The sequence below is a fragment of the Delphinapterus leucas genome, chromosome 6, assembly GCF_059928025.1.
Source record: "Delphinapterus leucas isolate spDelLeu-1000000601 "Yukka" chromosome 6, BTC_Dleu_Yukka2, whole genome shotgun sequence".
NCBI classification, from domain to species: Eukaryota; Metazoa; Chordata; class Mammalia; order Artiodactyla; family Monodontidae; genus Delphinapterus; species Delphinapterus leucas.
In genome coordinates this window covers 27,166,661-27,183,720 of record NC_143134.1, presented here as the reverse complement: position 1 = coordinate 27,183,720, position 17,060 = coordinate 27,166,661, and positions in this window count along the sequence as shown.

Here is a 17,060-nt window from a genome sequence, read left to right as displayed (position 1 = left end):
AAGACACAAACCTACACTTTCAAAAAGCAGAACAAAATCCAAAGAGGTCGAGATTGATCCAGATAGCAGAGTACGAGGATGTGGAACTCACCTCCCTCACATGAACACATTAAAACTATATCTACTTGTCGAATACTTCTCACTGAAAACTAACTGGAAACTTGCAGAAATATTCCTGTACAAACAAGGCTGTAAGAAAGATACGCATGTAGATCGGGTAGGAAGGGGAGAAAAGCAATCGGGGCAGGACCCGTGCCGCGGTGGAAGGTTACTGCTTCCCATCCCTCAGCCAGGATGTCCCCAGTAAAGCACGGGACCCAAGGGTCAACACAGTTTGCCAAACCTCAGGCGTCATCTTAGCTCTGGATGCCCTGGCCAAAGACTGGTCCCATCTGCACATTTTTACAAACTCTTGGGACATCATGCAATACTGGTCCCTGTGGGGTAAAGAACTCAGGAATCTGTTGCCTCACAGATGCCCCAGATATAAATCAAGGTCACAGATGTCTCTACATGGACTAAGGCCACAGTTCATGGCCTCACCAGGACAGTTCTTATCCCCTTGGGAACTCTGATAGGACCAAGGTCCTCTTTTTGTTTCTCAAGATGCATCATTGCTGGCTCTTGACAAAGGTATTCTATGGGGCTTCCACTCCCCCAGAGGCCCCAGCAGCTGGTTTAACTGCGAGGCATAATGGCTCCTCAAAGACTCCTGTTTAAGTTATTATACAAGGTGGTGAATGGACTCCTAGGTGGGCGTCGCTGTTGCCTCAGGCATTAATTAGTCTACATTCACAACCCCTGGGCACACAGACGCTCAACACCAATGCCACATGTTTTCATAGGTCATTCAATTGCCTACAAAGGGGACCATCTCTAAAGTTCATGTTTTTGATGATCCTTTATCAAGGTTCAATATTAGATGCTGCCTTGACATCTGGAATTGGGGTGGGGGACTCAAACAGCCTAACCATCACTTTCCCTCCCCATTGTGTTCCTACAGATGAGGTCCTGTAGTCAAACAACCATCTTCATCTCAGGGAACAGGCACGGTACCTGCTTATGCCCAAGAGGTGAGTTTCCGTTCCCTGCCAGCCAACAGCATTATTCCAACAAGCCCTTCCACCCTCCTGTGGGCACTTCTTTGTTACTAGAAAGTTCACCTCTCAGGGTCCCTGCTGGTCCCCTCTGGTCCCAACACATCGCCTGTGTGACCCTGTGGGTCCTCCTCTCCTGGTGGGCTGTGAGTACATGTTGTCAAATGCAAGTTCATGTGCCCGGTGCAAAGTGAGACCAAAAAAACGGAAACATTGGAGTTTGGAGAAGAGAAAGGTTTATTGCTGGGCCAAGCAAGGAGAACAGTCTGCTCATGTTCAAAAGACCCTAACTCCCTGATGGTTTTGGGGAAGAGTCTTTATAGGAAAAATTTGGGATGAGGGATGCAGGATGTGTGACTTTGGTTGGTGGTGAGGTAATAGGGTGATATTCCAAGAATTTTGTGCTCAGCCTGAAGTTACCATCCTCTACCTGGGTGGGAGCCTTAGTTCCTGCAGAAGAACTCAAAGATATATTGTTACCTATACCCCTTGAGGAAGAACCAGGACCCTGCTTTATCACTGCACTGTTGTTTCTTGACAGCTCCTCCTTTGTTTCTTCCCTCCCTCCCCTAATTAGTAACTGTTTGGATCTGCCCTTTGGAACTCAGAGAAGGTCTAGGAGGCTGAAGCCTTCTTCCTACAAAAAAGAAACCGGGACAGGGAAAGGCTTTTGTACCCGGGAGGGCCCTGATTGGTTTCAATGTGACTAATAACCTGTTGACCATCCCATCTGTCCAGTACTGGGTGTCACGAATCCAGGGCAGGAATCCCTCCCTTATCAATGGGGTGATCAGAAGGTGACTGCATCCCTTCTCACGGCAGCCACAGTGAGCCTGATAAACCAAGTCACACGCTCTGCTGAGAGCCCTCCAGGGCCTCTACCCTCACTGGGGAACAGCCTGTGTCCTTGTGGGCATCTTCAAGGCGGAGCATGGCCTGGCCCCCTGGCCTCCCCAGATCAGGGCCCTGCCTTTCGCCCTCGTCAGCTGTCAAATCCTCAGGCTCCTTCCTGCTCCTGGGAGCCCTCCTGAGCGTTTATCCCCTCTGAGACCTTCCAGGCACACTCTGCAGGCCACCACTGCGCCCTTTCCTCACTCCCTTTGTGTTTTGGCTCAAATGTCAGTTTTCAGCCACTTTTGCCAAGCATTCTATTTTGACTCCAAATCCTCACTTCACATCCAGCCCTCCTTGCCTTGTTTTCTTCGTAGAACTTACCATCAACATCTATGTGCTTTACTTATTCATTTGCTTTTCTGTCTCCCCACTGGAAGGAATTTTGTGCTCAGCGAAGTGTTGTGTGGTCATTAGAGTGAGTGGTCACATTCTAACCTCCCTTTGCCACCTGGCCTGGGCGGCTCATTGCTCTCTTTCTAGCTCAGCTGTGTGTTTAAAAGGTGGTTAGCTAGGTGCTATTCAGCATGGGAATGTGTTTGCATAGTCTGCCTGTGGCTGGACCCAGAAATCCCCAAACCTGGAAATCATTTCTACTGCCAGTGTGAACTTGCTGGGGACCTCCCTGCATCATCTTCAAGAGCTGGTCTCCGCGAGATCTTAGGTTGCCTAGGCAATGATTGTAAACATGGCTTTTGAAATCCTAAGCAGTTTAAAGAGTGTTGGCAGCCTGTTTACCAAGGCACATGGGGCTATGACCTTTGTAGGTCTAGTAACATCATCTTTGACATAAACAATATTTTAACTCTTAAGATCTACTATTAGATATTATTTTCTTGACTGCTACTCATTTGTTTTTATTTCCTGTGCTCATAGGAATAACACTGGTGGCAGCTCTAGCTCTCTTTTAATTTGGGGAAGACAATGACACCCCCTGAATTCGACACAGTAAAGCCTGAGTAAGCATGAATGAAATATTCATTGTGCAGTGTTTTTAGCAAAATTAAATTTGGAATGGGTAATAGTGTAGGTGTGCATAGTAATTCCTATGTTTCATGGCAATTAGACACTCAAATGGTAAGGTCACAAATCACTGAGTAACATTATTTTTACAGATAAATCAGTGTTTCTATTTCTTCTTCTTTTTGCTTTGTCATATGTTAGTGTTCACTTTATCTCTGATGGCTTGTGGTTAATTATCATCAAACCACGTTAGTGATTACAACTCTAGGCCCCAAACCATCTTATGCATCTGTATCTTAGACACAGTTTGGTTGGAACTCAGCAAATATTTGTTGAATGAGTGAATGAGTCCCATTTCAGCTTCTTGCCAGCTAGTGGTCTGTACCTTTTCTCTCCGAGTACTGTGTAGACCCAGGTGTCTGAGTCTGGGGCCAATGGCTAAATTTGGATCAGCCCCTCCGCTGTGCTATGGAAGTCACCCTCACTCCTCATTTATTAGGAGCCCAGTCCAGGCTCAGGTGCAGGAGGTAAGGCACAGGGTAGTGTGGAGGCTGTGGTGGGCCCAAGTCGGGGGAGCATGTCCAGTCCCCTCTGCCCAGCCGGGGCCTGAGACCCACACATGCAGGAGGAAAGCCAGTGTCCAGGGCATCCTGAAATCATCCCTTCCCACCATCGCCAATACAGGAAATGCTCCCAATGGATTTGGAACCAGAGGAATAAAATTCTGTAATTTCTTTCTTTTTTTTTTTTAACATCTTTATTGGAGTATAATTGCTTTACAATGGTGTGTTAGTTTCTGCTTTATAGCAAAGTGAATCAGTTATACATATACATATGTTCCCATATCTCTTCCCTCTTGCCTCTCCCTCCCTCCCACCCTCCCTATCCCACCCCTCCAGGCGGTCACAAAGCACCAAGCTGATCTCCCTGTGCTATGCGGCTGCTTCCCACTAGCTATCTATTTTACGTTTGGTAGTGTATATATGCCCATGCCTCTCTCTCGCTTTGTCACAGCTCACCCTTCCCCCTCCCCATATCCTCAAGTCCATTCTCTAGTAGGTCTGTGTCTTTATTCCTGTCTTACCCCTAGGCTCTTCATGACATTTTTTTTCTTAAATTCCATATATATATATGTGTTAGCATACGGTATTTGTCTTTCTCTTTCTGACTTACTTCACTCTGTATGACAGGCTCTAGGTCTATCCACCTCATTACAAATAGCTCAATTTCGTTTCTTTTTATGGCTGAGTAATATTCCATTGTATATATGTGCCACATCTTCTTTATCCATTCATCCAATGATGCGCACTTAGGTTGTTTCCATCTCCAGGCTATTGTAAATTGAGCTGCAATGAGCATTTTGGTATATGACTCTTTTTGAATTATGGTTTTTTCAGGGTATATGCCCAGTAGTGGGATTGCTGGGTCATATGGTAGTTCTATTTGTAGTTTTTTAAGGAAACTCCATACAGTTCTCCATAGTGGCTGTACCAATTCACATTCCCACCAGCAGTGCAAGAGTGTTTCCTTTTATCCAGCATTTATTGTTTCTAGATTTTCTGATGATGGCCATTCTGACTGGTGTGAGATGATACCTCATTGTAGTTCTGATTTGCATTTCTCTAATGATTAATGATGTTGAGCATTCTTTCATATGTTTGTTGGCAGTCTGTATATCTTCTTTGGAGAAATGTCTATTTAGGTCTTCTGCCCATTTTTGGATTGGGTTATTTGTTTTTTGGTTATTGAGCTGCATGAGCTGCTTGTAAACTTTGGAAATTAATCCTTTGTCAGTTGCTTCATTTGCAAATATTTTCTCCCATTCTGAGGGTTGTCTTTTGGTCTTGTTTATGGTTTCCTTTGCTGTGCAAAAGCTTTGAAGTTTCATTAGGTCCCATTTGTTTATTTTTGTTTTTATTTCCATTTCTCTAGGAGATGGGTCAAAAAGGATCTTGCTGTGATTTATGTCATAGAGTGTTCTGCCTATGTTTTCCTCTAAGAATTTGATAGTTTCTGGCCTTACATTTAGGTCTTTAATCCATTTTGAGCTTATTTTTGTGTATGGTGTTAGGGAGTGATCTAATCTCATACTTTTACATGAACCTGTCCAGTTTTCCCAGCACCACTTATTGAAGAGGCTGTCCTTTCTCCACTGTATATTCCTGCCTCCTTTATCAAAGATAAGGTGACCATATGTGCGTGGGTTTATCTCTGGGCTTTCTATCCTGTTCCATTAATCTATCTTTCTGTTTTTGTGCCAGTACCATACTCTCTTGATTACTGTCACTTTGTAGTATAGTCTGAAGTCAGGGAGCCTGATTCCTCCAACTCCGTTTTTCGTTCTCAAGATTGCTTTGGCTATTCGGGGTCTTTTGTGTTTCCATACAAATTCTGAAATTTTTTGTTCTAGTTCTGTGAAAAATGCCAGTGGTAGTTTGATAGGGATTGCACTGAATCTGTAGATTGCTTTGGATAGTAGAGTCATTTTCACAATGTTGATTCTTCCAATCCAAGAACATGGTATATCTCTCCATCTATTTGTATCATCTTTAATTTCTTTCATCAGTGTCTTATAATTTTCTGCATACAGGTCTTTTGTCTCCTTAGGTAGGTTTATTCATAGATATTTGATTCTTTTTGTTGCAGTGGTAAATGGGAGTGTTTTCTTGATTTCACTTTCAGATTTTTCATCATTAGTGTATAGGAATGCCAGAGATTTCTGTGCATTAATTTTGTATCCTGCAACTTTACCAAATTCATTGATTAGCTCTGGTAGTTTTCTCGTAGCATCTTTAGGATTCTCTATGTATAGTATCATGTCATCTGCAAACAGTGACAGCTTTACTTCTTCTTTTCCAGTTTGGATTCCTTTTATTTCCTTTTCTTCTCTGATTGCTGTGGCCAAAACTTCCAAAACTATGTTGAATAAGAGCAGTGAGAGTGGGCAACGTTGTCTTGTTCCTGATCTTAGTGGAAATGCTTTCAGTTTTTCACCATTGAGGATGATGTTGGCTGTGGGTTTGTCATATATGGCCTTTATTATGTTGAGGAAAGTTCCCTCTATGCCTACTTTCTGCAGGGTTTTTATCATAAATGGGTGTTAAATTTTGTCAGAAGCTTTCTCTGCATCTGTTGAGATGATCGTATGTTTTTTCTCCTTCAATTTGTTAATATGGTTTATCACATTGATTGCTTTGCATATATTGAAGAATCCTTGCATTCCTGGAATAAACCCCACTTGATCATGGTGTATGATCCTTTTAATGTGCTGTTGGATTCTGTTTGCTAGTATTTTGTTGAGGATTTTTGCATCTATGTTCATCAGTGATATTGGCCTGTAGTTTTCTTTCTTTGTGACATCCTTGCCTGGTTTTGGTATCAAGAAAATTCTGTAATTTCTAAATTTTCTGAAATGAACATGTATAGCTATATAAACAGAAAAACAGTTATTCAGACACACCACACACATAGCGTTCCATGAGTCCTGGGATAGCACAGTTGGTCGGGAGCTTAAGAGGTATCTGATCTTTTTCTGTGTGTCTTAGTTAATATTCTTTTAAAAACCTGTCAGAATTTAACTTCAGGAAATGGAATGTTTAGGAATGTAAAGAGTCACACATCACAAAATATTAAAATGTATTTGATGTGTGAAAAACATGTAAATATCCTAGTCCCTGTGTCTTTGCTTTTAGGTTGTATATATCTAGTTGCTTCAATTGTTTATGATTTTTTTGAAAGATCGTATCTTTAATATAAATTTAATTTGGGGTTGCTGTGTAATGAGCTATTTGGCCACAAGGTGGCGGTGTTACCCAGCGCAGACCTGGTCTAGGTTCTGATGGGACTCTAACAACAGGCTCCTTTGAATATGTCCATGTTAACGCTCTAGAGCAGTAAATACGACCAAAACACACAAGACAAAAAATTAAAAATCAGTTATGCCAGTAGGAGTTATTCATTGTTCTTTTTTAATGCTTAATATTTGTTGTTTCAAATTACATTTAAAGTATATGAACACTATATGAAAATTATATTAAAAGAATTCTGTACTATCTAAAATCAAATTTCTGTTTATATATATGTATATACACAGAAATATATAAATCTTACTGTTGTAGTTACAGCAGGAAACAATGACCTTTTTTGTCCTAAAGCAGCCTTTGATTTTTCCACATATATTGTTCTCTTTTCCTCAGCTACCAAAAATGTAGCAATGAAGTTTATGTACTTGTTTACTTTGTCTAGACAGTTGCTGATTACAAAATGAATAACGTGGACTATCAGGAAAGGTAAAATTACATGTCAAAATGGCTTTTGAAAGTTCTGTCATGTTAATATCGTTCTGTTGTCATACAGAACTCAAAAAGCCTTTCCTCTGAACAGATTATTTTCTTTAAAAAAATTTTTTTTTCGGGCTTCCCTGGTGGCGCAGTGGTTGAGAGTCCGCCTGCCGATGCAGGGGACACGGGTTCGTGCCCCGGTCCGGGAAGGTCCCACATGCGCGGAGCGGCTGGGCCTGTGAGCCGTGGGCGTTGGGCCTGCGCATCCGGAACCTGTGCTCCGCAACGCGAGAGGCCACAACAGTGAGAGGCCCGCGTACCGCAAAAAAAAAAAAAAAAAAAGACAGATCTGTGTGTACAGAAATGATGACAGGAAGGAAGTGATGTGGGATAGGATGGGCTGTGGGATAAAATGGGATAGGATGCTACCCAAAAATTAATTTGGAGTAATATTTACATTTAACTGATGATTTGGGTAGGATGAGTTGGCACTAAAAGTGATATAGTATTTAATTTTCATTATTCTGCGGATTTCCTTCCACTTTGTATGATGCGAGAACTGTCTCTGAGAACCCAACTTCTTTTTCTCAAAAAACCTCTTCGCTTATCTTCTTTGTGCAAGTCTTGGGTTTATGGTCAAGGATGTGTGCACTGAAAAGGCACAATAAAGAGATAAATATACCTCAGGTTGGGACGCATTACCACAACTGGGTCTGCTCTTTCCCTTAAGTTGAGTGAGGTAAATATAGAATATCTTAGAATTTATTTTTTTCTGCCTCAACACAACACAAGTTCATTTCTGCTGATACTGTATGTCCAACGTGGGTGAGATGGAGGCTCCCTCTTGGCAGATGCATCCACAGTCATGGTGGCAGAGAGAGACGTGGCAATTTGTACCTGGGCTCTTTTTTTAATATTTTAATTTTATTGGAGTCTAGTTGATTTACAGTGTTGTGTTAGTTTCAGGTGTACAGCAGAGTGATTCAGTTATACATACATATATATTCAGACTATCTTAGAATCGAGGTGTTTGAGCTGTGTTTCAGTAGCAATTTGGGGATGTTTGTTAGGAAAATGAGAACCAGCGAGAAACACTTTGCAGTTCATTCTCTTGTGAGTTGCCTCCCAAGCTGTTATCTCAGACAAACAATAGAACTATCTTTCTATTTTATTCCTGCACATTCAGGATTCCAACAGGCTGAAATGACAGTGTTTTCTCCAAATTAACTCTGTTATTAGACTCACTGACCTGACAGTGAATAATATTGGTGAGAGCAGTGAACTTCCTGTGATGAGCTCTTGAATGAAGATGCCCTGTGGGCAGGACAACAGTCCCGACTGCACACCTGCCTAAATCAGGAAAGCCTGTGAGCTGTACTGATTCTTCTCAGCCTTGTCACTGGGCCTTCCATCCTTCCCCCTACACTTCAAGCCAGGGTTTCGGAACCAGTGCACGTGTGTGATAACCAGCCCCCTCGGCTTTCAGCCCCTGCTCTGGGCTTGGCCTGTGGGTTGTTGGCACAGATGTGTCCAGTCACTGGAGCCATGTGACAGCTGTCACAGTCTAGCATCCGGAAAGAGAGAGGTGTTTGCTCCATCTCTACCCTCTGCTGTTAGGATCTGAAAACTGCCGGAGCCTGGAGGCCAGCTCATGACCAACTCTCTCAGTTTAGAAATCTGGGATCCCTCAAAGGAGTGGACTCCCCAAGGTTCTGCTCCTTTGGTTGGCAGAGCCTGGAAGGGCACTGAGGTCCCCTGACCCTCTGGTCAGAGTTCTAGCAGAAACATCCAGGGCACTCACCATCTTGTCACCTGGGCATCCAAAAGTGATGTCACCTGGTGCTTGGGCCTCGGGCAGCCCATGTATGACTTTAGGAATGATTGACATGGTCTGGCTGTGGGGCCTTGCTGGGGAAAGACAATGACAAAGGATGCATCCCCTGTACAGTATAGGGGTGGGCGGCAGAGAGAGAGAGAGAGACAGATGGAGGGAGAGGGTTTATTATTAAGCAAGCATGAATAGATTACAAAGTCTGCCAAGAATTTCATGCAGATGTGTACACGAAAGCAGAAGAAAAAAAGTAAAAAATTCTCTCATCTCCTTGAGAGACAAGTGGCTGTCTTTGTGACATCGCTGGCATACCTCGTGTGTCACCACTGAGTTAATTTTGGAGGTGTGTGTGCTTACAGTTCCAAGGGTTACAAGCCTTTGACCTTGAACTATAAATTTGAGATGTTGGTCTCTTACTGGGCCTGTTATGCTTTCAAGGAGACACCTGAGAGGGGAGAAGGGGAGGCAGCTGCTCCTTCCCTTCATTAAACAGAGTCCATCATTTAACCCTTTCATGCCTATATTAGTTTCTGATTGCTGCTGTAATGAATGACCACAAATCCAGTAGCTTAAAACCATACAGATTTATCCTCTTATAGTGTGGAGGTCAGAGTCGAAAATAGGTTGACAAGGCTGTGCTCCCTCTGGAGGCTGCAGGGGACAATCTGCTTCCTAGCTGCCAGAGCCTGCCCACATCCTTTGCTCACGGCCCCCTTCCCCTTTCAAGGTCAGCAGCTCAGCATCTTCAAATCTCTTTCTCTCTGTCGCTCTGCTTCCGTCACGGAGCTCCCTCTGTCTGTAGTCCAATCCTCCTCTAGCTCCTCTTATAAGGACCCTGATGCCTACATGGAGCCAATCCAGGTACTGCAGGATCAACTCCCTGAAAGACCCTTAACTTAATCACACCTTCCACCCAAGATAACATAGTCACACGTCCCAGGGATTAGGACACCTAAGAGTCATTATTCAACTTTCCACGTTCCCAAGGCTTAGTGCTCTGATGGATCTCACTGTGACCTGATATGGGCATCACCCCAATGTCACTGCCCCAGGCAGAGCCGGCAGTCCGGGCTGTGTGAACACGTGTGAGGACAGGTACTTTTTGTCTCTCCTTGGCTTCTGTGTAGACAAAGACAAAACATGGATACGGGGCTCCAAAGTTTGGGCTGAAGCTTAATAGCACGATACTAATTAGAAATACGAGTTTTAAAATGTTTTTAATCTCTTATTGAGATAGCAGTGGGAAATTCTCTGAACCTCGATGGAGAGGGGGATGCAGCCAAAGGAAACGGTCCTCACTCCAGGCACTCGGACTCCTTGTTTCTTGGAGTTTGGTCCTTTGAGAAGTAAGCAATCATTTCCAAGGATATCAGAGCTGGAATTGCCATCAATTATTCAGTGTTTGATTTCTGTCTCTGTGTTAACAGAGATCTGTTCAGCTTTTACCGAGGGAAATGGTTGCTGTGCAGAGATTGTCCAGAAGAGGGAGCCAAAGACTTTCAAATGTGCCAGGAGCCCTGAGCTGTTTCCAGGGGACCAGAGGCAGCAGGCCCTCCAAGGAATCAGGCGGTGGGACCTCTCTAGTTCCCAGCAGGAGTGTCTGCTGCTTTCATACTGGGCACTCAGCTGGGCTCCATCTGCCTCCCTGTAAGCCAATCACGCAGGACCTGGGAGACCTGGATCCCACCTCCTCCCCATTTAAAGGTCCTTGCTTGGGCTCAGCAGGGTAACATAAATTATGAATACCTGCTTTTTTTTTTTCTTCCAGAATTGTGAAAGAAAGATACATGTTGAAAATTCAAAACAGCAATTAGTAGTGTTGAAAGTTAAAGATCTTCTTACCTTCCCATATACATAAATACTAGTGTCAATTTGTTCAACAGACCTCCAGACATTACATATTTATATTCTTTATTTGAATTGCTCACACTCCCCTTTTGTTTGGAATACACAACCTGTGCCACCTCGCCCGGAGATGTCTGTGTGCTTCCCTGGCCCAGTATCATCTTTTCAGGTTTACTTCTTCGATTATGGGGGTTTGGTTGTGGGATGTGGAGAGGTGCAAAGAAGCTATGAATTAAAAGAGTGCTGAATTAAAACCACTGATGTGGAAGAGAAGAAAACAGTGCATCCCAGTTCAGGGAAACATGTGGCTCATCTCCATTATTTTATTCTCCAAAACCAAACCAACCAATAATAGAAACCACCCTCTTCTGAAGGACCACTGTGATCAAAATACCAGGTAACCCTGTGGGTGGAGGGTTGGCAAAATCCTCTCCTTGGAGGGCACATTGGACCTCAGGCTGACTTTCTAGTTTTGCTTCCCTGAACCCTGAGAAAGGGGGTTACCACCTGTGCCACCAGGCAGCACCAATTATGGTGAAATAACCCTGATTGGTAAATTGCATCTGGCTTTGGGGTTGCATGACTGCATGGGCATGTTTGGTGGGAAGCTGTGGTTCCCTGACTAGGGTGACTGGGACTGTCCCTGGTAGGAATCAAGGCAGCCAGGCCTGTGGGGATGGTAGGAGAGAGCTGGGCTCCTGTGGGGCTGGAGCTTCTGAGCCAAGGTGGAACTGCTCTCACCTCATTCACCTGAGCTGTGCCTGGCGCACTGGATGGCAGGACCTCCTCTGAAGAAGGGGTTGAGTGCTGTCCTACTGGCCTGTGACACTTCCTTGTCCAGGTGCTTCTCCATGAGTCTAGTGTCAATTGGGACCCAGGTCATCCTGTAAGGAATAGGATCTCGAGGCAGTGGAAAGACTGCTAGAAAGTGGGTGGTAGGGTCAGTGTTCCCTGAAGTGGTAGCTTCTGTTAAAGGTACAGGAGAGGGGGCTGACCGGTCAGGTGTTGGGACATGAGCCAAGTGAATTTGAGAGGATGGATGGACTTGATTCCCCCAAACATAAGCTGTAGAAAAACCAGGGGTCCAAGGCGTTAGACCTCTCCTTTAGATATGTAAAAGGATTTCAATCTGAAATGGAACTGGAGAATGTGAAATGGAGAACCACATGCATGCACTGTCAGAAGAATGAACCTTAAGAATGGAGAGACTGATTTCCTATAAATGCCTGATTTACAGAAAACCTAGACTTATCTCTTGACCACTGAACATTCGTCAAGAATCTCTCCCCATCCTCAAGCCAATGCACTTACTGCTTGGACTCTGACTGGACTTTCCCCTCTTTGCACTTCTTGCCCATAAATACAGCTGACCCCAAGCCCTCAATGGAGTCACCTGTAGCACTAATGCATGCATTTCCTGAATTGTAATTCTTCTGCTAGTGTAGAAAAAACTCAATTTCTGGTCATATGAGCTTGCCTCAGTTTACCTCTTTATTTAGGTTGACAGTCTAATGAGCTTATATTGATCTTTCTTTCCTCTGAATTCTCTATGACTCAATCTTAGTCTGGGCAGTACTGCCATGGCCTCTAATAGGGTCAGAACAAATTATCTTCTAAAAGCTTAAAAGACTTTCTGCACAATTTTAGCATGTAGAAAATGGTTAATTCATTCTTATATTGACTAGAGTCTTTTCAGTTTAAGCTTTTGTTTTGCCATTTGGTCTCAGCAATCTCCAGTCAGCCCACTTCACCCTGGCTTTACAGCTGACATTATTTTAACTAAGATTTCAGGGGTAGGTATGCCAACTTCCCTTTCTTTTACTGCCTTCGGATTTTGTTTTCCTGAATGGTTTTATTTTATTATTATTATTTTTTTGCTGTACACGGGCCTCTCACTGTTGTGGCCTCTCCCGTTGCGGAGCACAGGCTCCGGACGTGCAGGCTCAGCGGCCATGGCTCACGGGCCCAGCCGCTCCGCGGCCTGTGGGATCTTCCTGGACCGGGGCACGAACCCACGTCCCCTGCATCGGCAGGCGGACTCTCAACCACTGCACCACCACGGAAGCCCTGAATGGTTTTATTTTTCATGGAAATGTTTTCTCAGGGAGAGATTCCTCTCTGAAATGATACCTATATTCTGGTACAATGAAGTTCCATGTCTGTTCAACAAAGCATCTCCTACTTCTTTTCTAAATCCCCATTCTTGTGCCAAGTCCCATTAATCATCCAAAAAGTAGTACAAAAAGTCCTGGTTGAACACCTGTCATCTAATCTTTCTCAAAAACTAACTGGGAGAAACCAAATCATGTGCTAAGATGAGTCAAGTTTTTAGTTATGAATGAACTGGCAGTCCTTTTAAAAATGATTTTGTTTTCAACTGGGAGCATTATAGAAATGCATTAGGATTTGGGGTATTTTTTTTTTGCATAAACTGAGTAAAATATTGATTTTTGAGGTGACATTGCATATTTTTGTGTTGCAACCAAATAATTTATAATAACTCTATAATATTTCTTAAAAATTGCAAATATCATTTTCTCCAAGTGGTTTTGGAAATAAGAGCTCTACATTATTATTATTAACATCTTCATCACCTGTATAAAAGATAGGGAAACTAGAGCACTAAAAATGGAATTTCCGGGGCTTCCCTGGTGGCGCAGTGGTTGAGAGTCCGCATACCGATGCAGGGGACGCGGGTTCGTGCCCCTGTCCGGGAAGATCCCACATGCCGCGGAGCGGCTGGGCCCGTGAGCCATGGCCGCTGAGCCTGCGCGTCCGGAGCCTGTGCTCCGCAACGGGAGAGGCCACAGCAGTGAGAGACCCGCGTACCGCAAAAAAAACACAACAGAATTGGGAGACCAGAAGGGGAAGTCCTCATGCCCCGTGAGGCTAGCAGAACTTAACAGGAAGAAGAAAGACTCCTCTTCCTTCCTGGCAAGGACTCAGCTAATGAAAAGCCATGAACTCTTTGCTTATATTCCTTTTCCTCTCTATAAAATTGTTATCCTTCCTTTGCTGCATGGGGACTTGTACATGGTTTACCATGGTTACAGAACCTGAATTGTGGTTTTCTGTGGATCCCAAATAAACCCATCTTTGCTGGAGAAGTATCTGGCAGTCTATTTGTTTCAAGTCAACAGTCTGGAGACTTTTCACTGAGTGTTCCGTGTGACAAGCTCTCATGGCTTCCCAAAGCTGCTAGGTGTTTTACTGGACTGAATACTTACATATAAACCAGTGGGCCAATGTGGCTGCATCAAAGGTTAATGCAACCTCAGACTCCAGCCAATGAAGGTATTCCAGTCAAGGTAAGTCTTGGCCCCTGAAATCTGCACCAGTCCATCACCAGGGGAAGATGGCCTTAAGAACCATTTAAGCAATTCTCCCAGATTCTCCTTGCACCATGATGCTGGAGGTCTGTAAGCTTTGCATAAAAAGTTGGGGAAGAAAAAAGATAGTGGGGCAGGGAGGAGAAGGGAAAGTGCAAAACTACCTGCTGTAAATCTGTGAAGAGCAGCGAGGAGGGGGAAGGGTTTGGCTGTTATAAGGAAGACCTCACCAGGTACTGAGAGAGCAAAACCAGAAAATGCGTTGCTTCCACAAGCACTGAGTGTTCTGTCCCCATGAAGACCCAGGTCACATTTGATGGCCCTCTTAGAGGCTGCAAGGGAATTCCTATTCTGGGTATCAGGCTGAGGTGACAGTGTCTCAATTCAATTCCTTTCCTATTGTGAGACTATCTTTCTAAATTACCTGGGCTTGTCATAATGCACCTTATTTTTTCTTTCTCTCCAGGGATCACCACACCCTGCCTAACGAGGGCATAACTAGGAAACAGAAACCAACTCAGCTTTAAAACAGAGGAACTTTAAGTTGTATGGGGAAGACAGCAACATTGTATATAATAGCAGAACAAAAACAAAAACAAAGCAAAAACCCAACATATAGCATGACACCAATAAAATAAATTCTGTAAACATGCCAAGGAAAAGAGGGAGGAGTCATTGCAGGGATAGTGTACACATGGAAGTGACAAACCAGATGGAACCCTGAGGCCACCCAGAGATGTGTAACCGAGGATTACTGCCCCAGATCGCAGGGCCCAGGCAGGAGGGAGGGCTCCTAATGACAAGGATCACTGCTGGGACCTGGCACCACAGGTGGGCTTCTTCACTAGGACCTGGAGCAGTGGAGGAGCAACCAGAGGGCCCCAGCTTCTCCTTTCCTCATGCTTCTCAATATCCCACCAGTGCCTTTACTGTCAGAACCATCTGGAAGCTAAACCTGGGTGCCTGGGAAAGGCAGCCTGTAGGAGCCAGCCCCCTGCAATACAGAGGAAGAGCAGAGGAAAGATGAGGAAGAATCTGAGGGCAAATCTGGGTGAAGGCCGGCACAGTCCACCCTACATCAGTTTGTTGCTGACAAAATAATGCAGAAGATCATTCTTTTGGAGGATCAACTCTCAAGGCAGATAAGAAGCATGCATGTCCTCTACGCCAGCAGACTGGCCAGAGGTCTGCACATTTAGGTCAGGCTTAGCTCTGCTTGACAACTTGTAAGTTGCATCAAGATCTCCTCCAAGAATCTGACATCTTCAGAGTAAGGGCTAATCTGGGCATGCTCTTCACCTGGCAATTGCAGAGACACAGGAGGGCAAGTGGAAAATGGGGGACCACTTGAGTCCGGACCTAGAAGGAACCAAAGCAAGTCAGTCACCAGGCTGAACCCACCATTGATGAATGGGGAAACGCACTCCATATTTTATGAGTGAATTGGAAAATTAAATGGGAAAGAGCATGGCCATAAAGAGGGTTGAGTATTCAAGTCAATAATTCCACCTATAGCTCAGCCTCTAAATGTGTGTGTGTGTGTGTGTGTGTGTGTGTGTTTTCCACACCACCAAGCAATTCATTGACACCAGTTGGGTGTCCTTCAATTAATTCAATTCAATTCAATTCAGACACTGTTAACCCAGAGATAGTGTCAGCTCCCACAGGTTAAGGGCTAAGTCCCATATTCCTTCTCAGGAGGTAAGGAGGGTTTATTCGTAAACAAGAGACTATTTGTGCCATTTTCATTTTATATTTTATCTTATTGGTGTAGCTATTATGCCCTTATTTACTCATTTGTAGCTTTAATCCACTTTTGGGCTCTTTTGGTTGGGACTGAGGGTCAAGAGTGGCTGGATTCAATTAGAGGTTGAGAGGAGAGTCATTGTATGATAAATAATAAAATATAAACATCTAGTAGGGGACCTTCAATAGAAGTAGCAAACATATTTACACTATTCATAAGGTTAAAAATTAAACTAGCACTATCAAAGCACAGTAATGAACCCACATGCAAAGTAGAGGAATTGTAACGTCCAGGGTTACAACACTCAGGCTGCACACTTAGGTCAGATCGGGAATACACCATCCACTGTCCTGAACTGCAAATCACAGTGGCAACATCGGCCGGTGGTCGGGGGATAATCTTTGCCACAACCATTTGACACCAAACACAGTGTTACTTTCAACCCTTCTTTTTTGAGCTTTCCCCCCAACCTCTACAACCACCCATCACCAAAACCCAGCACTTTCATATCCCAGGGAGGGATGTAGGGTTTTCCTTGCCAAGACCAGGACAGTCCCAGGAACATAAACCCATGGTGCCTGCCACGCTCGCCAGTGAAGACACGTCCACCTCAAGATGAGTTGGGGACCACCATGAGTTTTGATCATAAAACAAGCAAGTATTACAACTTGGAATTAAAAAGGAAAGAAATAAGTGAAGGAAATGAAGAGGTACAACTTTCCAGTTGCAAAGCAGGTAAGTCTTGGGTATGAAATGCACAGTGTGGGGAATATAGTCAATAACTGGTGACATATCGTAACTTGACGTATTGTGGTGATTAGTTTGGAATGTATAGAAATATCTAATCCTTATGCTGTGCAACAGGAACTAACGTAGTGTTGTAGGTCATTTATCCTTCAAAAACAAACAAATTCAAAGAGAAAGAGATCAGATTTGTGGTTACCAGAGGAGGGGGTCGGGGGAGGGGAAAATCGATGAGGGTGGTCAGAAGGTACAAACTTCCATTTATAAGATAAATAAGCACCGCATGTGTAACGTACATGTGACAAATATAATTAACACTGCTCTATGTGATAC